Source organism: Emydura macquarii, unplaced genomic scaffold (assembly GCF_026122565.2).
Source record: "Emydura macquarii macquarii isolate MOO-44397 ecotype Brisbane River unplaced genomic scaffold, CSIRO-AGI_Emac_v2 contig_2924, whole genome shotgun sequence".
NCBI classification, from domain to species: Eukaryota; Metazoa; Chordata; order Testudines; family Chelidae; genus Emydura; species Emydura macquarii.
In genome coordinates this window covers 1,579,862-1,589,488 of record NW_027133061.1, presented here as the reverse complement: position 1 = coordinate 1,589,488, position 9,627 = coordinate 1,579,862, and positions in this window count along the sequence as shown.

Below are 9,627 nucleotides of genomic sequence, written 5' to 3'. Positions count from 1 at the left end.
GAGAAAGCCCCTCCAAGTCCCCTCTTCTAGCCAGCCCTGACCTGCCCACGGACCCCAGAGCCCCTTGCCCTGGTTCCCAGCCCACTGTACAAAGAGCTGCCGATCTCAGCACCCGACACAGCCCCGCGCCCCCTAAGCTCTGCCAGCAGATCCCGGAGCAGGGATTTGGCTGCTCGTTCTCCAGCAGACAACGTTACCTCTCCCGAGGCTGAGGTCAGAGGGCATGGAGAGAATCAGCTCAGACCTTCGGCCATCCACACCCATTGGCATCTAAGCCCCTGGTAGATCCCCACAGCGCCGGGTGGATGCACTTGCTGGCCGGTGCCTGGTGCCCATGGGAGATGTCCTGGGGTGGCCACTGCGCCCACAGGATTGGAAGGACCAGCCAAGCTCCAGCTGGAGGTGCTGGCTCCTGGGCTCTGCTCCCAGATGCGGCCTCGTTTTCTTCCCCTCCTGGCTTGTGTCCCACGCTAGCACCGGGAGCTGAGGCTGCTTTGAGTCCCCAGCTCACACTGGCAGCCGCCTGGGCTGGGAAGGGGAAGGGCACGGTAGATTGGTGTCACTCACAGTGAGTCAGGGAACCAGAAAGTCCAGCCTCCAAGGACGCGTCCTGACAGCTCTAGGGACCTTCCCCCGCTCCCCACAGCCAGGCAGGAAGCAGCCGCCTTGGGTGGTTGTTTCGGCTGGCAATATAGCTTTTGAAGGAGGTGGCAGGGGCCGGTGGATGGAGCAGGAATGGGGGCTAGGATGCCTGGGTTCTGTTCCCAGCTCTGGGAGACAATGTGGTCCAGTGGTTAGAGCAGGAGACTGGGAATCAGGACATCTGCGTTCTATTCTAGTTCTCTGAGGGAGTGGGGTCTGGTGGTTAGAGCAGGGAACTGGGCGTCAGGATACCTGCATTCTAGTCCTGACTTTGGGAGGGGAGTGCTGTCTAGTGGTTAGAGTAGGACTAGCAGCTCCTGGACTCCCTTCTCAGCTTACCACTGTGTGACCAGGGGCAAGGTGTAGCAAGTCCATGCCTCAGTTTCCCCATCTGTACTACAGGGATGATGATGGTGCTTGCCTTCTGAGGGTCAGTGACTGCCAACACAGCACAGCTTGGCAGAATCAGCACCCCCCGACCCCAGGCAAAACAAGCGCTCTTGGTACAGTAGAAGCTCAGAGATATGAGCACTAAAGTTACGAACTGACCCGTCATCCACGCACCTCATTTGGATCTGGAAGTATGCACGCAATCTCGCAGCCACAGAGAGCCAAAAAAAAGCAAATACAATACAGTGCTGCGTTAAACGTAAACTACTAAAACACTAAAGGGAAAGTTTAAAACAAAAGATTTAACCCGATAAGGAAACTGGGAAACTGTTTCTGTGCTTGTTTCACTTAAATTAAGATGGTTCAAAGCAGCATTTTTTCTTCTGCACAGTGAAGTTCTAAAGCTGCCTCAAGTCAATGCTCAGTTGTAAACTTTCGAAAGAACAACACTAACGTTTCGTTCAGAGTTAGGAGCAGCCTGCATTCCCGCGGCGTTCCGAACTCTGAGCTGCTACTGGACAAAGTGCAGCTGGGCCGATATACCTGCATCTCCGCTCCGAGTTCTTGCCGGCACACCTCTGCCGGGCAAGGATCTCACCTCTTCACGTCCCGGACCAACAGAGCTGTGCTGGCAGGAACCCCTAGTACAGACCTGCCTTAGAAATGATGATGAGGAAAAATGTTAGTCATTCAAAGAAACAAAATCCCTCACCTGGGGTGAGCCGCCTATGGCCACGCTCGTAGACGCTCTCCCCGTAAGTATTTGTGGTTAATTATGATCATTATGGTGATGGTTAATGATGATGACTTACAGGCCCATCCCAATTCTCCGCCATGCACTTTCAACTACACGGTTCTTTACAAGTTGTTTGTCTAAGCCCCTTTGCCGTTTAAGTCAGTTCCCACCCACAGCCTTTACCAGGAGAGGGCTGGGCCCATGGAGAGCTGGGCCGGGGCTTTGCGGCTGCCCTGTGGCCTTTTCTGAAAAGATCCCGCCAGCTGCCAACCCTCAGCGCTTCTTGAAGCAGGGATCGTTCATCACCATTTTACAGAGAGGGAAAATGAGGCACAGAGCCAGGACTCGACTTGCTCCAGGTCACACTGAGATTTGAAGGCAGAGCTGGGAATAGAACCCAGGCATCTGAGCTACCAAGCCCCCAAACTCTAACCACTAGGCAACACTCTTCTAGAGACTGGAAGGGAACCCAGGAGTCCCGCTTTTCTGTTGCTCTAAGAACTTCCTGAGAGCCGGGCATGGAAGTCAAGAGTGCTCCCCTCTACTGGATTATGTTCTCCCCAGAGCTGGGAACAGAACCCAGGCGTCCTGGCTCCCAGACCCCCGTAGACCTCACTCCCTTTCCACTCAGCCCTGGCTCGGGTGCTGGGAGACTCCCTCCCTTCCCCAAGAACTGGGTTTTGATGAGTCAGCTGCACTAATCTGAGTGCTCAATCTGTGACGGAGGAGGCAGAAGACACCACTCAGGCTGGCAGCATCTCGCCCTGCCACGCAGTCCCCTGCTGTTACCCTTATTACAACTCCTTTGCCGCGCTGCCCCAGATGTAGACGGGGCCGCCGCTGCATCCTAGGGCAATGGGAGAGCATCCGGGTGTGGCTTGGAATGAAGCTGTCGGTTCGCTCAGCCAATCCGGCTGAGGACCGTGCCGCAACAGCTGGATCTGTCATCAGCTGACAATTAAACAGGAAGGAGAAATGGGAACAGAGGGCTGGAGAGCAGAAGGTGGAAAACCACCCTGCAGAAACAAATCACTGCTTGGAGATCTGCCCAGCTGTGGGTGTGGACAGCTAACACCTCCATGCCCAGCCTCTGGCACTGCAGCCTAAGCATGACTGTTCAGTCGAGACCAGTTCTGGGCCTGATTCTTATTGGCACTAGGGCTTCTTTACTAGAAAAAAACTGGGATTTTTTTCTCTCCACCATGGGCGGAGGGGAGGGGAAATCAATTTTCAGCAGAAATTTAAATACTGAAAAATATTGATTTGGCAATACTGCCATGGCACCTCATGGGAGTCGTGGTCCAAGTGCCTCATGCTCCCACTCTCCTCTATAGGTCAGGCTCCTTGGTTGGACTACATCTCCCATGATGCATCACCATGTCCCCTCTTGGCGAGGGGCGGCGGTTTATCCGGGGAGATCCCTGGTCAAGGTGCATTACGGGAGACGTCGACTGACCAGGGAGCACGCTCCATTAAGGAGAATAGGGGACATGAGGCCCCTGAAATAAAACTTCCATGTGGCACTGCAGCAACGTTTCCAACTTGAAATATATTTTGGTTTTCGGGTGTTCGTTTTTTCAACGACAAAATCCATTCTTCCCCCTGGAAGGCTGCCACTTTTCACAAAGTATCATTTAGTTGTAAACCCAATTTTTGGTCAAAAAACAGCTTGGATGGAAAGTTTTCCACCAGCCCTACCCTTTGTGTTGCGATGGTTTATCTTCTGTATTGTGATAGCACCTACGGGTGCCATTCTGTGGCTGGGTTCAATTTAGGGCCCCTTTACAATGTCTATAGCTATTTTACACTTCCAGAATGAGGTACATGGGGCCTTAGGAATCATCTCTACACAGATTTTCTACTAGTAATAGCCAGTGTAAAAGAACCAGGCCCTCTCTCGAGGTTCATGGGAAGAACCATCATCTTGGTCTAGCAAAATACCCCCGGAACGTGGCTTTTCTCACTTAATAAGCATAGCATTGTGGTTAAGGCAGAAGAGTGAAAGGCAGGACTCCTGGGTTCTTTGCCTGGCTTGGCGACTCTGCTGCTGTGTGGCCTGGGGATAGTCACGTCATCTCTCGGTGCCTCAGTTTCCCCAGGAGTCCAGTGGGGATAATCAAACCTCTCAAAAGGGCCGAGTTCTCAATAAGAAGCTATAAAAGCATCATTACTTTCCCACTACCCCTAATGATCCCTCACCATTCTCCAGTCTCTGTCATTTCAGGACCTCAGAGCCTTTTCCACATAGTCAGCAAGTTTCCCAACCTGTGCGTGTGAGAGATCCGCATTAGCACTGCAACATACAGGTGGGGAAACGGAGGTAGGGAGCAGGAAGCCAGCATTACACTATCCGCATGCAGTAAGGGTCTTTTAACAAGACTCTATTGTTTGTGGTGGGAAAGGTGCAAAAAGCCTGGTTCTGCCTGAAAACATTCTGGTCAGGACACGCCCTGGATGGGATTCTGGTGCCATTCCAAAACTCCCGCTGATTTCAAGGGGGGGGGGGGGGGGGGGGGGGGGGGCCGGGATTTTGCTCCTTATCTTTTTGCAGGACAAGTTCATAGCCCTTGCCTTGGAGAAATTGATTCAAGGTTAAACCCAGGATCAAACCAACCCCAGCTAACACAACTACAATCGCCTTTAACGTTCATGCCACCAGTTTTAGCTCCTTTTTCACCAGTATTCTGCACACGTACCCCAGATGGAGAAGGTGACCTGGCCAACCCTGGAATCTTGAGTCCCAGCTCCCCGCTGTAACCACTAGACCCCCACTCCCTTCCCAGAGCCGGAGCTAGAACCCAGGATTCTGACCCCCTATCCTCCCTGCTCTAACCACAAAGCACCCTTCTGTTCCAGAGCCTGGGACAGAAGCCAGGGGTCCTGATTCCCCATCCTCTGCTCTAAGCACTGGACCACATTAAACCTCTTGGTGCCTCGGTTTCCCCTAATAAAATGGGAGAGAATACTCGCCTTTAGACAGCGCTTTTAGATCCTTGCGTGAAAAGAACTCCCACTTGCAAAGTACAATTAGCATTACCAGTGTCTTAGATGGCAGCAGCTTGTTCCTCTTTATCCATCACCGTTCTCCCTTAGCCGTGCAGCATGTGCCAAGTAGGTCTGTCTGTCAGTGTGTCAGACAGATCCACAGGAGGCCATAAAGGCACAGCACTTCACCCCCAGCCAAGACAGTCTTGATCTGCCCATTCCCGGCCATTCCCCCATGGTGCCACAGAGCCGAGCCGTTCCCTGATGATACTTCTCTCAGCGGCATCTGTCTGCAGGGAATGGCCTGATGCTTCCACCGCAGATCATCCATCCGGAGCAGGAACAAGCAGGTCACTCCCCACCACATTCTGCATGTGGGGTAAAAGAATTGGGTAGTGTCCCTTTAAATAGCTTTGCATACCAACTGGGTTCTAAAGCACAGAACACGGTGAGCGCCACTACAGGGCTCACGCACTATTTAAAGGGATACTACCTCATTCTGATAAACGACACTGCTCCACGCAGAGACCGTTCAGCTCTTCGTTACCCCTAGCAGGAAATGCCCTTCACTGATCAGAAGGAAATGACTGAGGCTCAAGACCTTGCTCACCTGCCTTAGCTGACTGGTAGCAGCTGGGGGGCACTGAACTCCGAGGAGGGAGGTTCCAGGAAAGGGGCCCAGCCCGAGCTGGCTTTGGCACGAGAACAGCTGTGGGCTGGCTTCCCCCTTTGAGGAGCCGATGGCAGGGACGTGTGAGGTTGAGCGCATTGTCTGAACGCTGGGAAGGAGGGGAAACCACCGCATTCGCTATTCGGCCGGGACAGAAAGCTCCTTGTAACACAGAAACTAGGTTACTCTGCCCTAGAGCTGTTGGCTGAGAAAACAGGGTCCCTGGGAGGTTTAAATTGTTCCCATTGTTCTGCGCTGGTCCGGAGCCACGAACGGAAAGCGATCGAGGCTTGGTCCTCGGTGGCGCTAAGACCTCTCTATGCCATTCTGGCAGCCGCAGGGATCTTAAAGTGGGTGGAAACAGTCCCCCCAAGAGTCCCCCATACACAGGTGGCTTCCCTGGTCCGTGTGGAGCCGGCCTAAGGGTTAATTGCCTGCAAACAGCACAAGGGGCTGGTACAACTTCAAACCCCCAGAAGAGAGGCGCAGGCTAAACGGCCACCCTAAATCAGAACCGGCAGTAAGAGGACCGAACGAACGCTAGCACGTCAAAACGGCTGAGGCTACGTCTACACCGCCAGCCGTGCAGGATCGATTTTGCAGGTTCGAATGAGCGGCAGCGAAGACTCGCTCAATCGAACCTGGAAATTGACTCTGTAAATCCACCCCGGCAAGCAGCGTAGCGCTGCGGTGACAGGAGGGCGTTTCCCGTCGGTTCAGCGCCGTGGAGGGGACACACCGCGGTAGGTAGGCGTTAGGAAGTTACTGTACATAGCTTGCGTATCTGCCGTCGACGGCTGCTGAAATCCGTGGCCCGTGTAGACCGGGCCTGAGTAACGGAGGGCACCAGAGGCCAGGAGGCGTCCTTTTAAATGTGGAAGTCAAGTGCTAGAGATGCTAATGGGAAGGTGGACAAGCTCTGGCAGGTGAAGTGTAAAAATACAACGAGGCAGGGCCAAGGAAGAATTTGAGCAGCAACTTGGCTAAAGACGCAAGAATTTGTTTTCAAGTACCTCGGGGGCAGGAAACTTTGCAAACAGGCACATGGGGGGCAGGCCCACGACAACAGTTTTTGGTGGCCTCGGAGTGTGGCCACCCACTCTTGCTGGGGACCGCTCGGACAAATTTGCCTAAACTATTGAATTAATTCCAGGAAAAGCAAAGAAATAGGCACATAGGCTCATCCAAACCGCTGTCATTTAGGTCGGGCTTTTTGGCAGACTCAATAACAAAAATCATGTTCGATGCAAATACGGCTTTTGTAAAGGGGAATCAAGCCCCACCAATCTATGAGAATTCTTTGAGGGGGATCAGCAAGCATGTGATAAGGGTGATCCAGTGGATATAGGGTACTTGGGGTTTTAGAAAGCCTTTGACTCGCCAAAGGCTCGTAAGCAAACTGAGCAGTCATCGGTATGAGAGGGAAGGTTCTCTCCTGGATCAGTAACTGGTTAAAAGACAGGAAACAAAGGGTAGGAATAAGTGGTCAGTTTTCACAATGGAGAGAGGTAAATGGGGGGTCCTCCCAGGAGTCTGTACGGGCCCAGCGCTGTTCCACATATTCATAAATGGTCTGGGAAAGGGAGTGAAAATGAAGTGGCAAAGTTTGCAGATGATACAAAATGATTCCAGCGAGTTCAGTCCACAGCAGACTGTGAAGAGTTGCAAAGGGGTCTCCCAAATCTGGGTAACTGGGCAACAAAACGGCAGATGGAATTCAACATTGATGAGCGCAAAGCAACACATCCCAACGACCCATATATAAATCAGCTGTTACCACTCAAGAAAGACCTCGGAGTCCCCGTGAATAGTTCTCTGCAAACTTCAGCTCAACGCGCTGGGGTTACAAACATTGAGGGGGGTTCAGCCTTTAGGTTCTGGTTGGCCACGCAGCACCCCAACATCTGGCTGCCAATCTTCAGCTGCTCCCTGCCCCCCTGAACTGCCCCTTTTTGCAAAATCCAGCTGGGACTCGGAACAACTTTCTCCTCCTCCTAGCCTCGCTTAGGCGTCTAGTCAATGCAGCGAGATCTGTCTGCACCTGAAGAATCCAGGTGGGGTGGACGTCCCCGGGGCTGAGGCTCTGATTTGCATCAGCGATGAGTTCGCCCTGGCTGCAGACTCCCCTGGCGAGTAGCTGGAGGCAGCAGAAATCAACTCAGCTCCTTATCTCCTCAAAAGGGGGGTGCAAAGGGGAGCCCCTAGCCAAGTCCAGGGGGACGCTCCCTCGTCTATTTAGCCTGCTTGGATGCTACCCGGGACAGGACGACATCTGAACCAGCTCCCAACTCCCAGGTGAGATTGCTGTAATTGTCACATCCCACTGTTCAGGGAGCCCTGTCCCGCCACCTCTTGGCCAGCCGGCCAGGTGCATCACAGAAGGATCTATTGCACCTTCACTGGTGTAGTCACTGCTCGGAGAAGCAGGATAACGGACTTGCAAGAGGTTGAGCGAGCCATGCCAGAAAAGAGAGGGCAATTCCCCTGGGATGTGCAGGTTCAAGTCCCTGATCTGCACACAGGCAGAGCGACAGCTTGAATGTGGTCCCCCCACACCCCAGGTGAGCCTCCCAACCACTGGGCTACGGGCTGTTCTGGGGTGGGCCCTGGAAACAAGCCGCTCCCCCCAACCCAAGCATCCTCAAAATGCTGGGATGCTCCTAGTCCAGATCCATTTGCATCCCTCTCAGATCCAGTGCAAGGAGGAAATCCATGGCAATGGCAGGAAACTGCTAGCAGAGGGGCGGAAAGGGTGTAATGCACTCCCCCCACCCCTGCTGATTCTTGGGGCCCTTCTATACTGGCGTTATATGATGTAGTGCTGCCCCCCAGATGCGCTGCATTGGGGTTAAGAGGAGCCAACACAAAATGAATGCACACACTTCACTGAGTGGGGTTCAAGGTGTGTGCGGCCCTTCTGTTGGGTTCTCTGCACAGGCCGAAATCTCACCCCCTGGGGATCAGTATCTGCAGCTCTGCCATTCAGAGACAGATTCCTCCCCTCTCCCCGGCTGCCCTTCCCCCCAGATGGGTGGGCCAGTTGCAGCCTGTCTGGCGCCCGAGCCTGCGGGTCTGCAGCTGATCAGCCTGGCTTTGCTCTACCTCCCCGCCCATCCCTGGCTTTATCTTTCCAACAGCAGCTTCTTTCCAGGTCTCTAGGCTGGGAATAAAAGCGCCTGGTGCCTTCTCGCCCTTCCACAGAGAATGACCAGCAGGGGAGGCTTCTCCTGGCTCCCTCCCCCATCTTCCCCCCTCACCAATGCCAAAGAGAGATGATCTGTCCAGCCCTCTTTATCACTGAACTAGCAGCCTGGCTGTGTGCACCCCAGCCCCTGGGGGAGCCAGCCAAGCCGGGGAATTACAGAGCTGGAGAGCAGAGACCCCAGGTAATTCCAGGCACTGACCAGCAATTCCCAGGGAAGACACCAGCCCCTTGGGCTCCTAGCTACCTGGTCAATCTATCACCAAACATGCCCCTCTATCCACCCGTAACCCTCCCTCCCTCCATCTCCTTCCATCCATCCGTATCCCTTTATCCAACCTTCCCTGTCAATCGACGCCCCTCTAGCCATCCATCCATAACCCACCCTCCCTCCATCCATCCGTATCCCTTTATCCAACACCTCCATTCCGTAGTAAACTCGGCGGGACGGAGACCTTGGGAAGCTCGTGTAAATTGGCGTCGCGCCATTGGCGTCAACAGCCCAGATCTTCAATGGAGCTGGCAGATTTATGTCAGCCGTTTTCCTCTGCAACTGGTGCGTTACCGAGCACAGCATCCAGCTTCGGAAGATAACCCTCAGCGCTGGCTTCTTTAGCTTTATTAAGAAAAGCCCCACCGGGCAGCCTTAGTTCATGCCTTTGCGGTGAATTTACACCCCACGGGACCATGTGGCTAGCGCCACTTTGCACCAGCTGTGAACCTGGTCCTGTGTTCTGCTGCCACGCAAGCCAGATGGGAGAATGGCTTGTAACACAGACCGGCGGGTCCAGCTATGGATTTCCCACCCTGGGGCTGCCAGCGAGAAGGTACAAGGGAGTCCGGCTTAGCAAAAGGTCCCCAGTGCCTCGTCTTGCTTCCTAATTAATAGCGAACGCGAGCGGCGCGCCGGTTGGGGACGTGCACGTTTTCTCGTCGGCGTCTCATTGTTTCAGCAGCTGGGGTTTTCCTGGAGGAAACCAGGCACCGATGCTCTTTGCTGCA